The following is a 27,055-nucleotide window of genomic DNA, read 5'->3' on the forward strand; positions in this document are numbered from 1 at the left end:
AAAGGAGATGGACAAGTTGTGAGTAATAAGGCTCGATTGGTTTGTAAAGGATATTCTCAGAAGGAAGGAATTGATTATGATGAGACTTCTTCTCTGGTAGCTAGGATTGAAGCTCTGAGCTTATTTCTTGCTTATGTTGCCCTTAAGAACTACAAGGTTTATAATATGGATGTTAAGTGTGCATTTCTGAATGGAGATCTTGAAGAGGAAGTTTATATTGAGCATTCAGATTGGATTTTCACTTTTAGATGACAAAAACATGGTTTGCAGGTTAAGGAAAGCTTTATATGGATTGAAACAAGCCCCTAGAGCTTAATATGCAAGATTGGATGAATATCTTTTGAAGCTTGGTTTCACTAGAGGAAATGCTAACAGTAATTTATATTATAAGATCACTAATGATGACATATTAATTGTTGAAGTCTTTTTTGATGATATCATTTTTGGAGGTCAGGATAAGTTATGTATGGAATTCTCTGATAATATGAAGAATGAATTTGAGATGTCTATGATTGGGAAGATGAAATTTTTCTTAGGTTCACATATTACTCAGACTGATAAAGGTATTTTCATCTGTCAAACAAAGTATGCTAGGGAGTTGTTGAAGAAATTTAGTATAGAAAATTATAAACCAGTTGGTACTCGGGCAAAGGCACAAAGTTGGGTCCCAATCCCGTGGAAGTCCGTGGGTTGGAAAATGAGCCCGCTAGAAACGGGTGCCCGATTTGTAAAAATCGGGCACCCGTTTAGCTTCGGGTGCCCGAGCCATAAAGAAATGGGCACCCGTTTAGCAATGGGTGCCCGAAGCTAAACAGGCACCCGTTTATTTCAAATCGTGCGCCCGATTTGAAAAAAACAGGCGCCCGTTTTTTAAATGTTTTTTTTTTTTTTTTAAAACCATTTTCCATCTTTTTCACTATTTGAAAAATAGGTAGACGTTTATGAGGAGCACAGCTACCCATTTTTTTCACCCCAGCTGACCCCCTAGACCATTTTTACCTCCTTCCAGGTATTTAGTTTTATTTTTTATTGTTATTTTTTAATTTTTATGTTTTAAAGTTTGAAAATCATCTTTTATTTTATTTTATTTCATGTTTAAAATAGTTTTTAGTTTTCAAATATTGCAAAAAACATGAATAGTAAAAACCGTAGGGAAAAAAACAAAAAACATGAATAGTATTTAAACTGTAGGAAAAAAACAAAAAACAAAAACGTAAATGAACAATAAACATTAGACACAAAAAATAGACAATAAACCCTGAACAGAAAAATGAACACTAAACCCTAAATAGAAAAAAACAAACAAGTCCCAGGAGAAGTTTGACTATCTTGGTTGATTAACCCTAAACCCTAAACCCTAAATTATAATCTTTAATTGTAGTCTTTAATTATAATCTTTAATTAAAACCCTAAACATTGGATTAAGATTCAATAGTGGCAATATACCATGATTCCTAGCTCAAGAAAACATTTAGAGTAACATGTATGTTATCAACCACCTTAAGCATTCGTAATGGTGGCTATATTTAGTGTCAGAAATTTTAACGTTTTCATGTCCTAAGCAATTGAGTTGGACACCATGGATTAATGTTCCTTAACTATTATTGAGGTTTGATAAGGATTCTGTTAAGGAGAAAATATAAGTTTTAAATAAATGGTTTTAATTTCATTTGATTAGTGTTTATTTTGTAAAATGCTAATTTAATGGATTAGTAATAAAGGTGGTGCTATAACATTTGAAGGAGTGTTATTGTTGCTTAGTGATCAATGCTTTTCCTAGCAGTGTTGTATCAAATGAAACATATATTTAGTTTTTAATTGGAGCTTTTAGAGTTAAATTTAGTTTTTTTTGGTTATAGGATAGTGTATTTTTCCATTGGATTGGATGATAAGTATAATAAACATAAAGAAAGGAAAGGATCAAAAACCCTATAATAATTTATTTTACAAAAGGTTTAACCAAATCTTTATTTACAAATCAAAATAAACTCTAGGATTCATGAAAGTTGCACTAGAAGAGACAAGTATGGAGGTAGGTAACATCACAAAAAAAATTATCTAAGAGGGGTTTTTCTTCAACCTAATTATGTTCATTATTAATGTAGGCTTACGAAAATGGATCTTAAGACTCCTTTTAATTATGGACATGAAAATTGTTAAGGGAGAATCAAGGTAGGGTTGTCTAAGAAATGTTTGTTGATTTCTCGAAAGGATTGGACTTAGTGACCTACTTGCCTCAAATGGAAAGAAAGAAAGTATAAATAGAAGGTGTACATCAAGAGTTTGAGGTATTGCAATCTTATTGTAGCAATATTAGTAAAGTGTTGGTTGGTTTGCAAAATGCACATGAAAATAGTAGAGTGTGTGTTGGAAGTGAATGTGTTATATTATGTGAAAGCATTAATTGAAATAGTAAAATAAGAACCAACAAGAAGGGAGAGTTGAGGGTGGTGTCTATATAGGGTAGATGAGTTATGTATTCTAATATATGACAAATTTTCTTGGATAGGTTTCATTATAAACCCCACTAAATTAATTAAAAATTTACACGTCTATATAAAATTATTTTGCCAAGTATATATTAAATTAAAAAACTAATTATATATTTATATGTGTATGTATCATTTTACATTTAGAATGAATTGATTCTAAATTTTTTACGATAATTGCTTGTATTTCATTACCAAATATTTATTCTTATTGATATAATTGATGTACATAATTAAAATATATTTTGAAAATTATTTAATATGTAAATAAAAGTTGATCTTAAGTAAATAAATTATTTAATATGATATAATAAATTTCCTCTTAAGTATCACCATCGAAGGGTATGTGATCTTCATCTACAAAGGGAATGAAACAATCTACAATAGGGTCCTCTAGGAATGGAGAGATATGAGGGTCTTCATGGATCTCCTAAAGTCTATTCCAAAGTGTGTGGGGGAAATCAATATCCAATGCAATACACATAGAATCATGATCTTGATACTAGATCAAATCACTCCTACATGGTCAATGATGTTACACCAAGATTATATAATTTCTAGTGTTTCTAGTTTAGGTATGACTCCATACATAAAAGGAAAATGATTACACCACCTAAAACTTATCAAGATACCATTTTACAAAAGAATCATAGTTATCCCTTTCTAATTTTACCACAAAAGGATGAATAGAGAAACCTATGATACCTCCTCAAATAAAACCTTAAAAGATCAATAAAATCAATACATATAAAACATATCAAACAAATTCATCTCATGTAAGACGGTCATTTTCAAGTGCCAAGATATCCAAGTAAATGACTAGAATGTGAAATCACAAAAAATGGTCATTTATTCAAGCTTCAACTTAGTGTAGTACTACTAGTTGCGATCACTAAATCATCCAATGATTCTAGAAAAGAACACAACAAAGTAGTACATGTATTGACAAGTTCATAGATATAACTTATGACTTTAACTTATGATTATTTTTATGATTTTGATGGAACTTAAAAAAATTCATCTTTAGATGTTAAAAAGTATTGTTTGAGTTGCATGGGCATTATGATGTTTTATTTTGTAGAATTCTTCTTATACTTTGATTTAAGTGGATAATATTTATTAAATGATGCTTATTATTACCCACCTATTAATAATATTATAGATCTATATGTGAGTTTCCTTTTTTCATATTTAAGTTGCTAAATTGTATTTAATTATAAGTTTTTTTGGAAGGTGAAATGTAAATTAAATAGTTTGTAATTGTAAATTTTCATGTTTGTATATATATGTAGATTATTTTCACATGATGGACGAGTTTGAGATAGATGAGCTATTAGGTCTAGTACCACCTCCACCTCCACCTCCACATCCACCCGATCAGTTAAGACAAACAATTAGGACAAATATTGATGCTTTGATTAGAGATATTCATACTATTAGGCATGAGCCTCATCCACCTCCTCAGTTGTTACACCTTGCAGATAGTATGCAAGGTGTTGTACAGTCTGTGCAGGCATTAGATAGCGAGCTAGATAGCTATCATAGTTGGTGTGAGGGATTGCGTGCATTTTACGTTGATGGCCTCACATACAAACAAGTTAATGAATTAAAAATAACAAAAATGGATTTGAAAAAATATTTGGTGAACCCTAAGATAGGTGAAGAGATAGATCTGAAGAAGCCACGAATCTCTATTCAATGGTGTAGGCACCCGGGCATTGCTAGACACTTTTGGGAGTAGTGGTGGATGGTCTTTGACCATCCAACACACTCCAATCATGAGGTCCCAATTTATTTTTTGAATAAATTATGGGCCAAATTTGAATTGGGCAAAAAGCCCAATGATTTTGATATTAGATCATTTCAGGGGGTTGGGAGAGGCATGCCCCAGGATAGGCCAAGAGAAAAATTGAGTGATAGGGTTAGAAACCATGTGCACGATGATCCATTGGTTCCTCCTCCATCACCAGTTGTTCCAGCACCTACCCATCATCGAGCAGTGGATTCTACTCTAGGTTCATTGAGTGCCTTGTCGGGCAATTTGGTACAGCAGTTGTGGGAGGTGAGGGTTGCCCCCTACTTAGCACATGTTTGCATGAGTTGTGGGGATGTATGTAGGGGTCCACAGAGTGAGGCTGCCACTAGAGGATATGGTGATTTTGATGATGTTGATGCTGCCCATGGTGGTTATGATGATGCCAAGGAGGTTGCACATGTTGATGTCGTCTCTTCATATGTTGATCTCTTGTGGGCAGACGATGATCAGCCTACAGAGGTACAAATTTATTTGTATAATTTACAGTGTAATATTAAATTCCTTATATATACACATATGAACCATAACATGAGTCAATTTTATCTAAACAGAGGATGGATCATACCATATCATTGAGGAACCGACAGCATGTTACCTCAATACCTACAGATGTTGGTGCCCCATTTACGGTATGCACTTTCATCTAGATACATTGTATTGATATGTACATTTAAAATAAACAATAAATTTTTTAATGTAATGATTTACATATGATATGTTTTTTCAATTTTGTAGGGTGCTTCGTGTAGCACTGAGGTGGGTAGTTCTTCACGTGACCCATGGACCACTGAGGCTCAACCTCATATACCACTAGTATGTTTTTCATCCATTAATTTGAAGTGTTTACATGCTTACTAATTTATGTACAACTTTGATTCATGTTCGTTATTTTTTGCAATTGTAGGCTTCTGGATTGTTTGATGGCGCATCACATGTACACCTTCGACCATCAATTACTTTGCCTGCATCACATGTATGCTTTTCTATGATAATCTTATAGTCTATATATATATATATATATCAGGTCCATACCAATACCAATATTGGTACGGCTATGGGATTGAGCCAGATGCAACCATCGACATTATCATTTGAGGCACGATGATTACAAAAATAATTTCTAATTTGTTTATACTGTGTACCTGGCTTTTATAGGGATTATCAAAATTGATGTACAATATTTTTTTCTACAGGACTTGACTACGACCACTTTTCTTGTTCATGATAGTGGACCTCCATGTACCAGTGAGGGCATTGTAGAGCACGGTCATATGGTAATTTATTTTAATTTTTTTAGTATTTAATTACTTTATAAGTGAATTATTCAAGTAACTTCTTCTCATGTAAAATATTTTAATAATGTATAGGAGGGTGCAGACACTGATACTGCACGGCAGGGTGGAGTCACTGATACTGCACAGGAGGGTGGAGACACTGATACTACACAGACACAGGATGGTGCATCTCAGGACCATGTGCAGCAAGATTATTCATCTCAGCCACCTTCATGTGGAGTGAAGAGGACTACAGATGAGATGCACGTGAGTTCTTAGATTGTATATTTTATATCATGTCATGTTATTGTATTGTGGACTTTTTATGATGACACTTGTTATGTTATCTAGGGACTTGTTATTATGTGATTATATATAGGACTTGTTGTTATGTGATTTCCTTGCTATTATGATATCAGGTCGTGTTATGTGATTATATATAGGACTTTTTATTATGTCATTTCCTTTCTTTTATGATATTAGGTCGTGTTATGTGATTTGGTGCACTCTAGTGATTATATATGTGATACATTGTTTTAATGTCATTTCCTTATTATTATTATTTCAAGACTTGTTATTATGTCATCAGGAATTGTTATGTGATTGTATATAGGACTTTTTATTTATGACTTGTTATGTGATCTATTTATGACTTTATATTTTAACATTGTGATTGATCATCTTATAGTGCAACAGTTTATAATTCAATGTGCACAAAATAACATTAAGAATAAGATAACTAATACAATGTTGTTTATGAAACCAAAATTGTATCAAATGTAGACAAATACAATGTTAAAGGGACAAAGAAAAATAATTATCATGATTAAATATTTAAAAGAGTTCACACAAGTAACACAAACTTACATGCATATAAATTTGATATGAAAATTATAAAAGGATTATTAATTATTAATGAATCTCATAGAGGAATCCAATAGATTGATGGAACTAAGGCTAACCAAATTATTAGGAAGCTACAAACATAGTATCAACTTTCCTCTTAAGTTGACCACACTACTTTACTAGTGTATTGATTAAATATAAAAGAGTTCACACAAGTAACACAAACTTACATGCATATAAATTTGATTCAACCTAATGTACTATCTGCATCCTCTCTCTTCTACAATGTGTCTATGATTGCCTCATGCTCTTCTACTGAAAGTGTCCACAATACCTTATTAGCAGGTCTACCTTTGTATCTTTCTAATTTGATGTTTGTTGCCACCACCAAATGAGAATAGTGTATAATCTTCTTTTCTGACTGGTAGTCTTCATAAGCTGGTAAACCATTCCTTCTTGTTAAGTATTTGCGTAGCCATGTACCAAATACCACAACAGACCCAACTGGATAGTGAAAACCATCATCATCTACTTGATCACATATCAACTTTTTCTTAGGTTCTACACATCTAGCTAGCCAATACTCAACCTGCTCATCATTATCCTCAGGTGCAACAACAGCATACACATGTCCTAGAAAACAAATTTAAGTACAATGTGTAGAAATAAAACTTATTAGAATTTATAATTCAAATATGTAATCATAAATTATATGACAATACATAAAAATATATAATTTAAAGTTATAAACAATAAACTGAATTAAATTACCAGGTTGTATGAGGTCTGAAACATGATCATAATCTTTTGATGCAAATGCATGATCGGGGTCTTCATTTCTTCTAACATCTTCATATTGTGTCTCAGTAGGTGTTAAGGATTTGTGTTGCCATTATTCGACCCATTCCGTATTCTCACATTCTTCCCATTCACCTGCAACACAAAATTGACAAAAACATGCAAGCTCTCTAGTCCATATAGTCCAAGTGTTAGAATTAGAACTCTTAAATGAATGTCATCTAGCTGACCCATTTATTGTATCACAATCATATCTTGGAAGGATATTCTCCTCTTTAACTAGCCAGAAGAAATGTCTAATTGTAGAGTTCTGAATTGATCCTATGGATAAATTTGCACTACAATCCACAATTGCAGTTGCATTTTTAAATTTAGCCTTTTCCTCAAATTTGAGTTGCTCTCTGCAAAGGGCTCTCTTAACACATGCACCAGCACTGTCATGTTCTCCTTTCCTGTGTCCAGCCTCAACAAAACTCCAAATGTGTTCAATATTAGTTTTCTTATGAATCCTACTCAACCAATAAAACATTCTAGCATTCTTGAATTACCCTGTGCAATTATCAAACCATATTAGATGTTGTGTCATCTGAATTTCTCTCTCCCTCAAATTCTGAAAAAAGGTCTTGAAGCAAAACTGGACAAACTCAGATGAGCGTAATTTATTATCACTCATATAGAAATGGTACTCTCTCAAAATTTTGCGATCCTCTTGTGTACTATCCAGTGCATGCCTATAGACAATATGGACAAAAATCAATACCTACACTGAATTGTAGTATTGTGATTGTACCTCATCTTATGGTGCAAGCGTGTAGTTCTCTGCAAAGTCAACAACTGAAAGTATACTACCAATAGGAAATGTATCCTTACATATTCAAAACTGACCATCGATCCATCTAGAATTTTGAGTGTGTTTAACATATTTAGGTATGATGTTACTCTTGAATTCATTCATAAATGCATGAACACTAACTTTTTCAGTGATTAGATCGCATCGTTTTCCAACCTTTCCATCCTTCAGTGGATACTCAATAGTTTTAAATCTTTTAACATCAATTAATTGTTGACGAAAATCATTTGAAAAATTTTCATGCAAACATTCATCCAACAATGCAAGATTGCCACATATATCACATACACCAGAAACACATGCATTGAAAATAAAATTTTGTTTATTTAGTGGGTTGCAAAACAAACTTGAAATAAACTCCTTTATAGTTTCAGGTGGTATATTTATACCACATTTTTAGAACATTCCATTACTATGCATGGTAACACGTATATATCGAAATACATCATAATGGTAGCGAAATTGAACATGAGTTTTGCAACAACATGTGACTCTTTCCTTGTTAATTCAAACATACCAAGGTTTACACTTATCAAAAGATCTTTGACAAATGCTAATAGTCAACACCTTATCATCCAAAAAAAAATTATACAATTCAGTTTGAGTCATGTCCAATAGGTGTTTTGGATGTGGATCACAAATTTTTGACCCAACTCTTAATTTAAGAGCATCTCTAACATTAGGTGATACTCTCGTATAATTGTGCCAGAAATTTTCAATCAAATTTTTGACTTCACTAGTAAGTTTCATATCAGACCTTGGTAGTCTACCACTAAAAGTCCACAATTTGTTTGCTAGAGCACTTTCAAAATTAACTCTTCTTTTTAGAGCTCTTGACAAAGTTTTGCAATGAATATTAAGATATCCACTTATGTTACTCATCATTATTTTATTAGAAGTTGTTTGGCTTACTAAAGTTGTTGTTATTGCCCGTCGTGCCGCATTTTTATCTTTAGAATGACTTTTCTTTCCAATTGTATCAAACGCGCTAGTAACAGTTGATACAACTTGTTTTAAAGACTCCTCCTTCTTCTTGGGTTTGACATAAAAGCCTAACTTCTTCATCACTTTTCGCATTTTAGTCATTTTAATTAGTTGTGCCATTAATTGACATTGAAACCCAAATTTCTTATTATAAAAAAAATGTCTAAACAATCTATTTGCATGTGTCCTAATCTGTCTCCATGAAACCAAGCCAGGAAGGTTGTCTAGTACATCACTTTTAATTTTAAAATTTTCTTTCATTTGATTATCATTCAAACATGTTTCATTTTCAATTGGCATTTCCATGTCTACATACACATTATTGGTTTTAGTTGCAGGTGGATTTTCAATTTCATTTGGAGTTTCAAATTTGTTTCAATTTCAGTTTCAAGTTGAGATCTAGTTTCATTTGGGGTTTCAATTTCACTTTCAACTTGACTTCTAATTTCATTTGGGGTTTGATTTTCAATTAGAATTTCATTTAATAAGTAACCTGCTTCTACTAAATCACCAATTTCTTCATGAGATAAAACATAGGGCTCTGAAGACATACATGTATCCAATAATGGATTAGAAGATGCACCTGAATTAAATGGTTCTATTGTGTTTCCTTCGTTAGCATTTATGGTCTCATTGATGTTCTCCTCTTCTAAAATGATTGTGGAACTTGAATCTCCTTGTCTCATTCTTGATCTTCTCTCTCATTGACGCATTGCCTCCTTCTCCGTATTTGCTACAATCTCCTCAGTTGTCAGAACCTTCCTTTGCCTCTTCCTGCGTTAATTTGATCCCATGGCTACACCAAAATTTGAATTTGAATCAATCTCCTTACCAAATCGACAATAAGACAAACAAAGAGAATGATTAATCAAAACATTCTCTTTGCAAATCATACCTGTCAGGCAATGGTTGAAAAATCATTCAATCATTGGGATTTGTGCTTGTGGGCCAGATTCTGGCCCAACGAATCTTTTCAGAAACAGGCACCTGTTATTGAATGAAACGGGTGCCCATTTTTTAAAACAGACGCCCTTGCCCGTTTCGCTTTCAACGGTACAAAGTGAAACGGGCGCCTATTTTTTTTAAATTAGGGGCGAGAAACAACCCTTATCTTTGTTTTTTGCTTCGGGATAGGCTTGGTCTCACCAAGCCTATGCTTGGACCTCCAAAAAAATGACTAAGGTAAAACAACATTAGATTTCTACCTTGGCCTAATTTTTTGAGGGCCTTTTTGATTGAATTTTTTTGATAAAACAAAAACCCATTAGAGTTTTCAGCGTCCAGATTTTAGAAATGTAAATTTCATAGTGATAAGATTACTTTTACTATTTTTGTATTATTTATTAATCAAAAGTGGAACCTAAACCTAAAATACCAAGGTTCACTAAAACTTTAATAACTTTTTGGTTTTTAGGATTTTAGAAAAATAAATTATATGAAATCAATCTAAATACAATTTTTTTGAATGTTAAAAAAAAAAATTGAAAAATATGAAATTTTCATCAAATTATGGTGGTCGTACACCCGATGTTTTGAAAATATACTTTATTGTCAGTTAAAAATTAATAAAAAAAATATATTCAATAAAAAAATAAGAAAAAATATTCTCATCAATATTTGGTGTCTTAGGTATCATTTCCCAGAAGGATTTGCAAAAATTCATTTATTTGCATCAAAAAGGGTGGTCGTACACATGCGTGGTATGGTCCTAAAACAAGGATTTTAAAAAAATGGTTTTTAAACATGCCTACTAAAAAGGGATTTCTAGCATGTGGGTATTAAAATAAATTACATATTTGAAAAGTAGACTCTGAGCACTACATTTTCTATTACTGAAGTTTTTTGAGATTCAATATCTAAGTGCATCAAATTTTGACATCAATCGACAGAAAATTTGAAAAACAAAGAAAACACTTCCACTTTTTGCCCAAAAGTGGGACTCAACTTCTTGCAGCCACCCACTCCTATGGTTACAAGTGATAAATTGACTAAGATAGATGCATCAGCACCAAAAAATCCTACAAGGTACAAGTTTATGATTGGAGGTTTGTTATATCTGAATAAAATTAAACCGGATATAATGAATGCAATTTCTATTGTATCAAGATATCAGAGCGATCCTAGAGAGAATCATGAGAGTGTGATGAAAAGGATTTTTAGGTATTTGCAAGGAACAATTGAATATGGTTTGTGGTATCCTAAAGATGATGGTTTTACACTATGTGCATATACAAATGTAGATTGGGCTGGAGATGTTGATGACCGGAAGAGCACATCCGATGGAGCTTTCTTTCTTGGAAAGAAACTTGTTTCATGGATCAACAAGAAGCAGTCATGTACCTCTTTATCTACTGTTGAAGTTGAGTATGTTGTTATTGCTACTAAATGTACATAAGTTCTATGGATGAAGCAAATGTTGAAGGTTATAAGGGTGGATTGTAATAAACTGGTAGTTATTCACAGTGATAACATTGTTGCTATTTACATACCAAAGAATCTGGTATTTCATTATAAGATAAAGCACATATCTATCAAGCACAACTTTTTGAAGGAAAAGGTGGAAGCAAATGAAGTCAGACTGGTTTATGTGAACACTAAAGAGTAGATTGCGGATATCTTGACTAAACCCTTTCCTAAGGAATCATTTTAGTACTTCAGAGACAGATTGGGGGTTTCTGCCCCTCTGATAGAGACCTGAATGATGCTAATTGGCATCACTCTGGTATGCATTTAAAGAGCTACTATTCATTCTGGATTGATGTGTTTGAGCTACTACTCAGGGGGAGTAGTCAGTTGTGTGGTTTAGTGGATTTATGATTTTTCTTTGATGTTTATGTCGATTTTTGGCATTGATGTAAAAGTGGGAGAGATATTACAGAGCTTAACATAATATCAATCAAAGGGGAGAGATCATAGCTTAATAGGGATATCATTCACAGGGGGGATTTGTTAAATTCATTGTAATATCATCTTATGGAAGATTTTTGGATGTCTTCCTTTCAGAGAGACTTGTTTTTCATTTCTTGACACTTGGATGTTTTTCACATCTAGTGTTGTTGTCAATGCCAAAGGGGGAGATTGTTGGCAAATTGGAGGAATTGATTATGTGTTGCATTGGTGTTTTGTCATTGATGGCAACACCAATTATTTTGGTTGTTTACCAGTTTCTGGTAGGTTCGTGTAGAGCGATTGGATTATGATATTGGTCCGGTATGCTTTGGTTTATGGAATTGGTTTGGATTTGTCATTCATGATATTCAGATGCATATCATGATCTGTTGGTTCAGGATTTGATAACTCAAGAGCTATCATTTGTTCTAGTAAGCCTTTTGGTCACCGATAAGGGTTTTACTGGCAGAGCTTTGTTGAAGATCTTTTGATGCATAGGATAAGTGGTGTTGATGTGGCTTCTAGATGGCTTTCGAGATGTTGTTGGTTATATTGTTCGTGTTCCTATTGATTGGTGGTGTCGCATTTAGGACCAAACCTAATGCTATCGTATTCTGAGGTTATGGACCGGTTTATGTAACGTGTTGGTGGATGATCCCGATGCGTTACAAGTTGGATCTATTGATTGGATTATGTTGTTTCGGGCTTAGGCCAACTTGGTTGTTCATTGGATTGTGGGTTTATGTTATGAATTTATTGTATTATCTTTTAGGAGGCTAACCTAATTGTTTAGGTCCCGAGTTGGTATAAATATGATGTAAGATCTCTTTGTAGATCACAGTTATGGTCATGGGTTAATGGTTTTAGGGGTCATGCAATTATATGTGTGTGAATAAGGTTGTAATCATAAGTAAAGGTTTTGGTCAATTATAGGTGATCAAATTGGGTTTGTGAAAGAGGTTTAAGACCTCTGGTATTGATTTTAACTAGAACTATACTCAAGAATAGGAGATGTTATTCTTGCAGTTCACTCTTCTTTTTGGATTGTAGTCTGCATTTATTTTGTAGTCAATGAGGCTCCTTTTGTGATGAGCAGTGGGCTCTAGGCTATTGGCCTTCCTGCATGTGTAGGCCCCTCTTTTTGTAATCACATACTTACTATAGAAGTATTATCTGACTATGGGTAGGCTTCCCACCATGGTTTTTCCCTTTACCAGGTTTTCCACGTACAAATCTTGGTGTTATCTTTTGTGGATGGTTGGTAAATGTTCTCTGGTTTATATTTGTGCTAATCTGTTATATTTGTTATTCCAGTATTTGGTTTATGTATTCCGATAATAAGGCTTTAATGCTTAAATTTCTATAATCTGTCGATAACTGATTCACCCCCCCCCCCTCTTAGTTGTCCATTGGTTATCTGAGTTGTCTAACACCACTAACATTGGGGTCAGTATGCTATTATGATAAATAATATATATCATGAATATGTGTATTGAATTGACCTCATGCCCCAAAGTTAGTAGAGCCATAAACACAATGGAAGAAGGGCACCTGTGTCTTTTGATTCAACATGGAAGAGACCAAAAGTGATCTCAACACTTTACATCTTCCCAAAGTAGACAACACAAGGGACATCAAATACAAGAATTGAGATACACATAGAATAATATCACAACATATTCTAACTCTTTATTACCTTGCACCAATGGAGTGACAAGGGTCATCTGAACAAAACCTAACATAACATATCATGGGGGAAGCACATTACAAAAATATAAGAGAGGAGAGAGAATCTATAACACGAATGAAGTTAATCAAGAAAAATATCTACCTCCCAATCTTGTTGAACATTATTTTGGGAAGGTGGACAAGATGCAAGAGGAGCAATTTCAAGCATGGTAGATGTAGCTACTATCGTGGTTGTGAAGTAGGGTACCTGCAGCTGCAACACAAACACTCAATAGATCATTACAAGCATGGTTAGCAAATTGAAATCAAACGAAAGATAAACCATGACAAAGCGACCTATCACCTCCTAAGAGATGCGAGTATGGATTTTCTCTCAGATCTGGATAAGCAATCATAATAACTTGACTACAACTAGATGAAGGATTTGAAATGATATGATATGCAAGCTAGATGAGATTGAATATGATAGATTGATCCAAGAGTCTAATTAAGCTAATGATATGTATGATTAAGCTAGAAAAGATATTGATTAAGCTATATGATTCAACAATTATGCTAGAAAATTATCAAATTAAACTAGATCTAAGATGCAATTACCTATAATAGCAATGCTTAAATGATATGCTAGAAGGGATATGCCTATAGTAACAATGCCTAAAATTATATGAGATGGGATCTACCTATAGTAACAATGCATAAGATGAAAATGAGATGGGATCTTTTGTGCTCCAAAATGGGGGATATTTATAGGATTTCCAAGGCCAGGGGTGAGGTGGCAGGAATAAACGATCAAGATTGAGTCTGAAGATATCAAGGGTGAAATTGGAGGAGGTTCGAGAAGAGGTTGGAGGGAGGGACGCTTGTCATCTCTATGGTGACAAGTGTCAAGGAGCCTTGCTCATAAGAGGGCAAGTGTCCAAGGGAGGAGACATGTGGCCTAAGTGTCATGTGTCTCAAGTGGAGAATATTCACACCATAGGAGGTTAGGATAAGGAGGTTAGGATGTGCAAGATAGGATAGGGTTAGTTAAACCAAGGGTTAGGTGGAATGGGTTAGGTTAGAGGGTGGTTAGGTTGGGTGGTTAGAAGTTAGGAGGCATGTGGGTAATTTAAATTTAAAAATTCAAATAATAGGAAAAGGATAATTAACTTTCAACAACTCATAAATTGTTTTGTTTTAATTAATTAGGGGATTAGAAGGAATGAATTAAATGGGGGGAGGATTAATTAATCAAAGGGGACTATTGAAATGAACCTATTAAATAAATCCTTAGATTTATTAATAAGTAGATGAATGAGGGAATTTAATCAAATTGTTTATGAATTCAATTAAATTAGGAAGGGGGATTAATTAAATAATTGCTTATTTAATTAATTATCTTCAGACCATTTTTAGGTGTATACATACTTCCCCTCTTTGAAGCGAGGTTTGATGACGTGTTGATTCAAAGAGTAATCTCATTTTGATGATGATATTGGTTAGATAGGATGCCCCAGACATTGACTGATAAAATGTGGTACGATGATGCCCCCTCGGGAGATCAATTGAGATAATTGACCTTTGGAGTGTTTGGATCATTGCGAAATTGATTTCCTGATTAGAATTGATTTAATTTCCGCAATGTTGATTGATGAAAGTGTGAGTTATTTGATCACAATGGTGTGGATCTTGATGTGATGATTGATAGAGCATGATTGAATTGATAAGATTGATTAGATTGATAAGATTGAGATCTAGTCTGGTTTCAGGATTGACACCTCCTGTATAAGACAAAAATGATCAAAGCATCTGGTTTCAGGAACGATATATCCTGTATAAGACTTGATTAGAATGTCTGGTTCTAGGAAAGATATATCCTATATAAGACATGATAGAATAGATCAGATGTGATCGATTGATAGAATTGATAAGGTTGATTGGATAAAGAACTGACATTTTGTTGATATCAGGTTGCAAGAAGATTCAGATAAGTTGATGTTGGCATATTTGAGGGAGTAGCATAAGATTCGTGTTGGGTCGATAATATCGGGAGAGAGATGAGTCATCAGTCTGATTATGTATACACTTATGATGATATATTGATGATTCCTACGATAGATTTGGCCTTGGATAAGATGAGCTTGTGGGATCCTATGCAAGAATGAAATTCAAATGAAATGCAAAGCTACAATCGGACCAATCACTGGGTTGTTTCATTTTATCATCATTGAGCTTTTTAAAATGTGGGAAGTGACTGAAAACATTGATGGTATAATTAAACCATAATGACCTGAGCACTACTTTCCTAGATTTTGATATTGCAAGTTAGCACAAGCATCGACGTATAATTGAACCAAGATGACCTGAGTGTTGCTTGCGTAAAATAGACAGTATTAACCATTTCTATACGCAAATCAAAAATGTCTTCGATGATACTCTGAGGATCATGTCTTGAGACAAATTTGCACATATTAATGATTAATTTATAGATAGCAGACAAGAAAAATATCATGTTCCTTCCTCGTTCCTCTAGTCAAAGATATCCTGGAGTCCCTCAAAAATCATGATAGCGAAAATCAAGATATAAAAGTTGAACAATCATTGATTAAATTATGAATATCATTAGGCAAAAGATATCATCCATTGAAAAGTGTGTGTCATGCTCAAACTAACATGTGATAGGTTGATGGATGATAATTTGATCTCATGTTCAACATTGGATGTGTCTGATTTTTCGTTTGACAAGAGTTGCCTAACTATTTCTCTACTTGTTTGATTAAGCTCAAAATGATCAAAAATTTTGCTCCCAGCTAGGTGCAAGATATTTCCCCAAGCCTAGGAACAAACTCATTATGATATACCCAATGATCCAAACCATGGCAAGAAATCAGTTGTGATGATAGCGTATGTACAAAGGCTTATTTGGATATGAACAGTGTTGATGGAAGATGAATGTAAGCGGAAGGATGCATGAACTAATAGATGGAAAAGCTAGCTGACAGATAGTGCCTGTTGCCAAGTTTTCACCATCTATTTTTATTGCACTTTTTCTCATATTTGATTTTTTTTTGTTTTTTTGTTTTTTTTTTGTTTTCTTGGGATTTTTCTACTTTTCCACTGTTTTTGGGCTTTCTGCTTTTTTCACTGTTTTTGGATTTTTCTGTTTTTTCACTCTTTTTTTATTTTTCTGCTTTTTCACTGTTTTTGGATTTTTCTATTTTTTCACTGTTTTTGGATTTTTTTGCTTTTTTCACTATTTTTGGATTTTTCTGCTTTTTCACTGTTTTTGGATTTTTTTGCTTTTTTCACTGTTTTTGGATTTTTCTACTTTTTTAGACATAAAACTTCTTCAAATGCATGTTATTGATGGGTTCGTTGAGCTAATCCCTGTCCTGTGTTGAGAGTTGATATGCTCACGATCCAAAGACTGTTGTGACCACAAACGGACCCAACCAATTTGGTTCAAACTTCCCTTTCTTTTCCCGATCTGCCTAGTTACATGGAGTACTAGTTCTCCAACTTGAAATGCTCTTGGTTTGACCTTGTGATTATAACTTTGTCACATTCTTTGTTGATATGCCTTCAAATGATCAAAGGCATTTTGTCTTTGTTCATGGATCAATTCTAGTTCTTCTAGTCTAGATACTCTTTGTTCTTCATCGGAGATAAGGCCTTTTAATGATACTCGTAGAGAACGTATCTCTACTTATATTGGTATTATTGCTTTTGATCCATAGATAAGAGAGAAAAGTGTGGCACCTGTTGGTGTGCAGATACTGGTATGGTAGGCCCATAAAGCAGGGTTCAATTGAATATGCCAATCTCTGCCAGCATCATTCACTATCTTTTTGAGGATTTTCAGAATAGTTTTGTTTGATGTCTCTGCATTCTCATTCCCTTGTGGATATTAGGGTGGAAAATTTGTGTTGGATCTTGAATTTCTCACAAATCTCTTGTACATCTTAATTGTTGAATGGTCACCCATTATCTATGATAATGGTCATGGGTATACCATAGCGACATATGCTATAGTTTGAGATAAATGCAGAAATTTGTTTTCCTATGATATTGATGAGAGGTACTGCCTCAATCCATTTTGTGAAATATTCTATAGCTACAAGGATGAATTTGTGACCATTGGATGAAGAAGGATTTATCTTGCCTACTAAATCAAGACCCCATTGGCAGAAATTCCAAGATGTTTCCAAAGCATGAAGTTCTTGTGCTGGTGCATGAATTAAATTTCCATGGATCTAACATTGTTTGCATATTTTAGCTATCTAAAAAGAATCTCATTCCATAGTTGGCCAAAAATAGCCCAAGCGTATGAGTTTTTTCAAAAGGGTAAGACCACTTGAATGAGTGCCACAAATGTCATTATGGACTTCATTTAAGACCTTCTCAGATTCTTCTTGCTCAAGACATCTTAAAAGAGTATTGTCTAGACCTCATTTAAAAAGGGTATCCGCGACAAGAGTATAATGGGAGGATTGGCGAATAAAGTTTCTCTTTTGGTTCTTTGATAAGTCATGAGGGAGGATATTATCTTTCAGGTATGTGTAAGTTTGGCCATAGCGGGAGGAATCATGCCCAACAAGGTGACAGATAGTTTGGGAATCAGGGCAATTATGTGCAGGGTAAAACAACTCTTCCACCAGGAATTTGTAATGCTCTTGATTTTCCTATGTCTACAACAAAGAAGCAAGTATTACAATTGAATCTGCTACTTTGTTGTCATTCCTTGGAATCTGTTGAAAAGTTATTTCGACAAAATATTTCTTGAAATCATCTACCATCTTTTTATAAGGCATCAACTTTTCATTCTTTGTTTGATAATCATCATTGATTTGATTGATGACGAGCTGAGAGTCTCCAAAGACTTGTAGCTATGTAATGTTCCATTCTATAGCCATGTTGATACGTGTAACCAAAGCTTCATATTCTGCTATGTTATTGGTGCATGGAAAGCTTAATTTGTATGCTTTTGGAATTGTATGACCTTGTGGTGTGATGAATAGAATGCTTGCTCCTGATACATGTTGTGTTCCATTATTGATCCCTGCTCCTGGACTGATATTCGGGTGATGTATTATAACATCTGGATCTAACCCTAGAATGTCTGCATATGACTAGGCAAAATTAATTTGCCATCTTTTTAAGGGTTCCAAATATTTTGGTCTTTCTTGTTATGATAGAGAGATTGTTGGATGTAAATCAATTATGCCAATGGTAACTGCCTCTATTGGTTCTATCAGAATAGATGACCTCTCTTGATAGTATTCAGGTAAGGTGTCAAACCTCCCATCTTCTAGCACCTCGAGGAGGTTTTCATTGTTAGATGAGTCATTTCTTTTTATTTTTTTGCAGTCTAATGTTGCCAATAAATGGTTTTTAGTAGTAGACCTGATATTGTTTTCTTTATTTTCACTTTTGCGACTAGGAGATTGTGCACCCACTTGACTCGAAGATACGTTAACGAAATCCGTAGTGGACGTTTTTGTGGGTTTGTTGTGGGTTCGATTGTATTAAGATATAAGGATATGGCATGGTCATTAGGAAAGGTATCAATGGCAGTATGTCTTTCATTTTCCCCATCCATAGATTCGGGATGGATTAAGGATCAAGGATCCTCATGTTTAATAGTTTCAAATATATTAGGGGTCATGATAGAGATGTTACAGCTTTCAATATGTATTTCCATGTCTAGAACGATACTCTCATCAAAATGATCTCTCGTAAGTAGCTCCTAATCATCCTTGATTAAGTCCAAGTCAACCGAATGTGATTATAATTCAAGTAATCTAGTTCCTAACATTTGCCCTGCATATACATGAACCACATCAACACCTACATCTTCTTCTTCATCCCTTTCAATTTCAAGTTTCTCTTGTCTATTTTCCCATGATAGTGAATATTCTTTGTTCCCTCGATCTCTTAGCTGCATTTTTTTTTCCATGCTTGACAAAATTGAGGTAAATTATTTTTCTTTGGATTGTGTGTTTGAAGATGTTGCCTCTCTGTTATGTGGAACAATGACCCCTTGAACTGGTTTTAGATTACTACAGTACTGCAATGGATTTGAGTCTGCTGAGATTGTGATTTCCTGCCCATTGTATGGAAACTTTAGGCACTAATGATATGTTGAGTAATAGCTTGTATGTCATGTATCCATGGTCTTCCGAAGAGTATGTTGTATGGTAAGTCCAAGTCTAGGACTTGGCATGCTGTGTTTTTTTGCAAAGGTCCCACTCTAATGGGTAATATCATAATTCCTTTATAGGAATGCTCTTCTTCATCATATGCTTTGAATGTGATCTTTTCCTGGGGATAAACTGCATCTTCAGAATAACCTAGAGCACGAACAAGACTCAATGAGCAAATGTTTAAGCCAACTCCCCCATCTATTAGGACATGTTTAACGAGCATTCTATGAATAAGGACTAAAATTTGCAAGGGAGCATTATAGGGACATTGCAGGGAATCAATGCTTAGATATGAAGGAGATAGGCTTTGAATAGGATCCTCTGAAACAGGTTTGATGGTCATTATGAATATCCCTTGGGGAACTTCATCTTTGGGTGTATTGTTTGGTGATGATGCTATGGAAGGTTCTTGCAAGCTTTCAAGAGGTTTAGGAATAGATTCCTTTGGAGAGTCAATTTGCTTATGGGGGGATGAGCCATTGCAAGACATAGGTGCGCAATTTTGATCTTCCTCAACAAAATCCCTTTGGGTTCTCTTTAACAGTTGCATAAAAGAGTCGCCTTTCTTTGGAGATGTATTTGAATCCTTGTTAGGTTTTGACATAGTTGGCTTTTGATTTTGGACTTGTTTAATTTCTCTGATATGTTGGCTTGTTATGTCTTATGCTTGTATTTTGCTTTGGTATGCCATGTTTCTATGATCTTCAGCTATTTAGAATGTTTTTGTTTCCATTGCAAGGATTCGATTGTCTAAAAGGTGTTTCAATAAATGACCAATTGTAAACATAGATATGATAGAGTGATATGACATGAAAAGATAATTCAAGTGTTTAAAAGTTTGCAAGTTTTTCGATCTTTAGTTTTTTGGAGTGAAATGATGATGATTTTGATAAAACCAAGTCCAATAGGAATGATATATCCTACGATGTGGGATAAGGTTATCCTGACCAAACTTTGTAGTTTTGTGATAGAGAATGATAGATCCTAATGAGAAACTATGTTTTGAGTGATCAGTTTATCAAAGAAGTCATGATGCACTTTGAGATGTTTAGATCCTGAACTTGTTGAAGGTGAATACTTTAAAATCTTGAGGTGTCTAGTTCTAGAATCCGATTTGACAGAAGATAACTTGACCAAGCAAACCAAGAAGACAACCTAAGCATAGGATGATAGATACCAGGTGTTTATTCTCACTATAAATTGACCAAGAAAACATGACAAGTTTGAAAAAGACATGCAAGAAGACAGCCCAAGATTGATAGAGATAGAAATTTGTACAACAGTTTAGACAGTCCCAGACAACAATTTAGATAGATCCATACAATAAACTAGAAATCTTGCACGACAAAGGCCTAAACTAGTATGACACTTACCACAGAACCAAATGACAAAATATAACAAAAAAGATTTTGCTAAACTGACTCGTATGACAATTCCCACAGAGCCAAATGATAAACTATATTTCCCATACGAAAAACTAGAAAGCTTGTATGACTGAGGACAGAACAGAGACAAAAAATTTATTTGGACAGATTTTTTATCAATGAAGTTTGATGTTGTGATTTTGTTTTCCAGTTTTTAGATGTCTTATTTTCTATTTCAGGGATGAAGACACAACAAACATATGATATGATAAGTGACCTCAAGCACAACATGCTAAATCCTAAGGAAGTTGGCTGAGAGAGAAAACCTTTGCTTGCAAACTTAGGTACACACCCAATAGCTAATCAAAATACGACCGCTGAGTCTCATGCAATGGATTCTCAATGTCGTATTATCTGACTCCAAATGCTAATGGGGGCATGATCTAGCAAGTGTCTTGGGAGAGTTACTATCTCTCTTGCACAAATATTGTCCCCCTTTCGGAGGTGAATCAAGTAGCTTATATCTTAGGGTTCGTAGTAAGGGTTTCCGCTTGAAATTACCCATTGTAGTCGTGCAAGCGTGATTGAGGCCTATAGCCCAACAAGGTACTGAAACAAGAAGTAGTCACGCAAGCATGATTGAGATCGTGAGGCCCTACTAATTGTACGATATCAGAGATCTCAAAAGAGAAAACTCAAATAATCCCATCCTTTGAGACTTTAATCCCAAGAGGCCTATTTTTTAGAGTGAATCAGAAAGCTTTGGTCTAGCTATACTTACTTGGGTCGTTCTCACAGGGTGATTACCTTTTCCCACTGTGACGGGCCCACTAAAGGTAATCAAATCTCAGACATAGAAGCACTTCAAGGGTCAGGATTTCTAATTGTCCAAGTGGACAAGAGTATACTCTCCTACCTTGTAGACAACTTCTCAAGCATAGAAAACAAGATGTTCATTTACCATTAGCAAAATAAGTGTGCCTATAAAACTTAAGAATACACAAAGTCATGTTGATTTTCCTTACGCAACCTGCAAAATAGATGCATTAGTAGTCATGTTGTTATGATGAAATGAAGCTTTGACAAGCATAATCTTCGACAATCGTCTTGCAAAAAAGTAGTTAGGATGCTAGAAAACTCACAAATAGACCAGGGTTAGCATTAGTAATAGCCAAACTGAAGCATAAAAACCCTAAAATGCAATCTATTTTGAAAACACAGAAGCAAAAATATGTACGAGTATTATAACCTACTCGTACGAGTATTCTCACGTATCTGTATGAGTGCACAAAGAAACTCGTACGGTAGTGTAAAGGTACTCATACGAGATTCTGAAACAAACTCGGCTAGAAACCCGTGAGATTGAATATTTGATGATGAGAGAGGCCAAGAAATTAGATTTCCTGCCCCACGGTGGGTGCCAAAATGTCGTGGTTGTGAAGTAGGGTAACTCATAAGAGGGCAAGTGTCCAAGGGAGGAGACATGTGGCCTAAGTGCCATGTGTCTCAAGGGAAAAATATCCACACCATAGGAGGTTAGGATAAGGAGGTTAGGATGTGCAAGATAGGATAGGGTTAGTTAGTGATGAATACTAAGAGGGGGGGGTGAATTAGTATGCCAAAAATCTTTGTACTTAAACACTTAAATAGTCTGAAGATAAACCAATAAAATAGTTTAACAGATAGACCGGTTATCACACATGCAAACCAAAATGCAAATAAAACACTCACCCACAAAAGCAATACAACCATAACACAAGATATTTGATGTGGAAACCCAAATGGGAAAAACCACAGTGAGATGGAACTCACAAGTCACTATCTGTAGAATAGAAACGAGACCGGTTAAGGTCAAACTGGTTAAGGTCAGACTGGTTAAGGTCTTACAATGTTCTTCACTAGAACAGATCCTGTTAGGAATCTCAATCTCTGTTAGGAGATAAGTCTGATTAAAGACAACCTTGCTAGATGATTTTAGATTCACAGAAGTGAACCACCTTGTTAGAGGATTTTACAAAAGGCTTTTGGGCCTACCCAGTTAAGGGCTACAAACTTATCAAAGATGTGAGTAATCAACAAGTGTTTGATCTATCTAATAGCATAGACTGCTTGGTTAGATCTAGTATAGCTCACTGTTAATGTATTCCACCATTACTTCAGTCTTCTCTATCTCTCTCTCAGTTACAACTTGATCTTCTCAAATAAGATCGTTCTTACAACAACTCAATCAACCACCTTAAACCCTAGTCACAACATAAACCCTTTTCCACAACCACCTAAAACCCTAGACATGATGTCCTTTTAAAGGAATCTGATTTCATGTCGGTCCAATAAGATTACATTACAATTTCCTAGGTTCAATGAATCTAGACATACTCAGTAACATGACACAAAAAGCACCGTCAATGTGTCGGCACCGTCAAACAATCGGTGGATTGGTAACTTGTCACAAAATGTCGGTTGGTAACTCATCACAGAGTATTACCGGTTCATACAAAATACTGATTGCCAATTTGAGAAAAATGAAGACTGGTAAGAATGTGTTATGTTGCTTTTCTCCCTCGTACCGCTTGAGATCTGTGAACCGCATAGGGTCGACATGCCACTTTAGACCGGGAAACACATTTTGCAAACTCACCAATATTCTAAAGACTAGAATACAACATACCGGTTGGAACAAATACCAGTTGAGCTCTAGCTCATACATATAAAGGGGATCACAATACAAGTGTGTGTCCATCAATGATAATCACAACATAAACATCAAAAATGCCAACAATCTCCCCCTCTGGCATTGATGGCAACACTTAGGAAAATAAAATTTTGACATCTAAGTGTTTTACAACAAAAACATGCTATTAACAAAATTGCTCCCCCTAAGCATATACACTATCCCTTAATCAATACAATGTATAGCAATTTTGCATATAGAGCATAAAACATTGAGATATCAGAGCATATAACATATATCAAAACATATATCAAAATTTTAAAACCATATACTTCTCCTTATACTTGTCAAAAATAGATAGAGTACTTCTCCCCCTTTGCCAACAATGACAAAGTACCGTTGAACAATCTTGTTTCCATTTGATATTAAAATAATAAAAGTTTATGACAACAATGAATAATACTTGTCAAAAACTGATTTATAGTCCTGCAAAAATTATTTCATGGATAGAGACCAGGACTCAAGTAGGGAGGTGGCCACTTCTTTCTTTGTTTGCATCTGGGATACCTGTTCCTCCATGGCATCAACTGTGCTCAGCTCCTGCGTAATTGTCAAGGCATCCAGGTTCAGATAACACTTCTAAATAATTTGCAGATGTGGAAGTAAAACTAGTTGTAGCTCCTACAAATCTCTAGACCGTGTATTGTTCTCTTGCTCCATTTTGGCTGACTGGATCTGGAACCAGTGAACGGTTTGCCCATAAGTTGCAAAGGAATCATAGGGTGGCTTAAATGTGCTCAAGTAGGACTGTAAGTCCATTTGAAGCTTTTGCTTCTGAGCTAGCACATCATCGTAGAATAGATGGAGTTGACATATTTTGCTTAGCAGCAGATTTCCCTCATCCAAAGTGTCCCTTATATCCTTTTGGTCTTTCAGAAGTCCAGATCGGAGTTCATTCAACTTTTTCACCAGAACAATGTTAAGAGCCTTTTGATGCTCTTTCTTGACATTTGCCTCAGCTACTTCTTCCAGGCTCTGCACCTGATCATCCACTATAGTACATAGTAGTTTAAGTTATGCTAGTGATGATTCAATATTAGGAAGATTGCTACTGGGGATCAAACCGGTAAGGATGTCTACAGCCGCTTGAATTATGTCTTGCTCCTTTTTCCTTCGAATGATTTCAAGGTGCTCTTGACAACCTTGATGCTCTACATTAGCTCCGACTCACTTGCAAACTAGAGATCGATAGGACTAGAGATATTAGCTGGTTTGGCTTGACTCCCAGTTGCCTTCAGAGTCTCCATCTGTGTGCTCTTCATCACTTCCACTACCTTGTCTGCTTCTTCCTTCTTCTTCTCTTGTTCCTTGTCTTCTTCTTATTTCTTTTTCCTCTCTGCTTCCTTCCTCTTCTCCTCTTCTTTCTCTTCCTCTTCCTTCTTCTTATTTTCCTCTTCCTTCTTCTTTTCTTCCTCTTCCTTCTTCTTCTTCTCTTCTTCCTTCTTCTTCTTTTCTTCCTTGTCCTCTTCTTCTTCTCTTCTTCCTTCTTCTTCTTTTCTTCCTTGTCCTCTTCTTCTTTCTTTTTCCTCTCATCTTCTTGCTTCTTTTTCTCTTCATCTTTTCTTTTCTCCTCTTCCTCTTTTCTCTTCTCTTCCTCTTTCTTCTTATTCTCATCTTCATCCCTCTTCTTTTTCTCTTCCTGTTCCTTAGTCACTTCCTGTCTATCCTCGGCTTGTTCACTGCCCTATTCGGCCTGTTGCCCCTATTATGTTCCCTCAGAGGGTATGTCCTGAGTGACATCTTCTATGTCCAAGGAATCAACATCAATAGTGTTGATTGGTTCTTCAACCGGTTTTCCTTCTTCATCAAAAACTTCATCCGGTTTGGAAATAATCAGTTCTTTTTCTGCTTGCAGGTTGGCCATACGTGCTTTGTGAGAATTGATAGCATAATCCATATGTTGATGAGTGTCTTTTTCAACATCATCAATTCTCCCCTCTAACAGCCAGAGTCTTCTTCTCCTTATGAAGAAGAGTCCTTTATTTTGATCCAGAACATCAAATAATTCTGAGTTTGAGAGGTTGGGAAAGTATTGTGCAAAGACTTTCTCCCTAATCTCCTATTCTTTTTCAATGGCAATGCACCATTTGTTATCTAATACTTTATATAAAGAATCCGGTGTCTAAGATTTAATCTCTGATGGTGATCGGTCATTTTTACACAAATAAATAATAATCTCCTATAATACTTCTTCTTTCTCCTCATCACTAAAATCATCATAATAATCTACTAAATCATGAAGTAATTTTCTCCTAATATTCTTTATTGTCCTTTGATAATGTGTCAAAGGTTTGTATGAGGAGATATCAATATTTACCAGTGCGGATGCTGCCAGTTCATTCTTCTTCATCTTCTTTGTCTGTCTAGCCTTCTTTGGCATTTCATCATACTCAGTCTCTTCAGAGTCTGGTTCATTTGACTTAGTCTTTCTTTTTCTTTCAAAGACTTTTGTCGGTGCCACTTCTGGTTTCTTCTTTGTAGGTGACCACTTGGTCACTCTTGGAGTTGCAGTAGTAGCCAGTGCCGATGCTACAAGCACTGCCTTGGCTTTCTTTGCTGTTGATTCTTTTCCTTTCTTAACAGAGGGTTCCTTGGCTAGTGCAATCCTCTCCAGATAGGTTATGGTCCTCTTAGCCTTAGGATCAAGAGGCGAGGCAATAAGGGTTGAGGCATACCCTTCTAGCATATCATACATCACCTCATAGCCCATTCGCTCCACTTCTTCTATTCTAGGCTCAACAGCCTCCATTAGGCATTTGTCCACCTGGATTGTGAAACAGATGTCATCTTCATATTTGTTAATGATGTCACCTAAGATCCTCATCCTTTGGCTCATCTTCCTTCTGAACTCATCAAAATACTTGTTCAGTACATCGGGGTAACTGGTTCCAATGGCTTGAATGCTTTCCTTGATCTACTTAGTTACTGGTTGGTCAGGAGACCACTGGACATCTCCTACTCCAGGAAAGTAGCCTTGAAAATAGAAAAACAACCCAACTAGTAGTTGTCCAAACTTGAATCTCAATGCATTATCCTATTTAATCAACTTCAGATTAGACAGGAGTTGCCTCTGCATACCGGTGCATAGGTCAAATGATGCATCCTCTTTAATCATCTAGTAGGCGGCATTTACCGCTGTAGCA

The sequence above is a fragment of the Cryptomeria japonica genome, chromosome 6 (genome assembly GCF_030272615.1).
Source record: "Cryptomeria japonica chromosome 6, Sugi_1.0, whole genome shotgun sequence".
Lineage (NCBI taxonomy): Eukaryota > Viridiplantae > Streptophyta > Pinopsida > Cupressales > Cupressaceae > Cryptomeria > Cryptomeria japonica.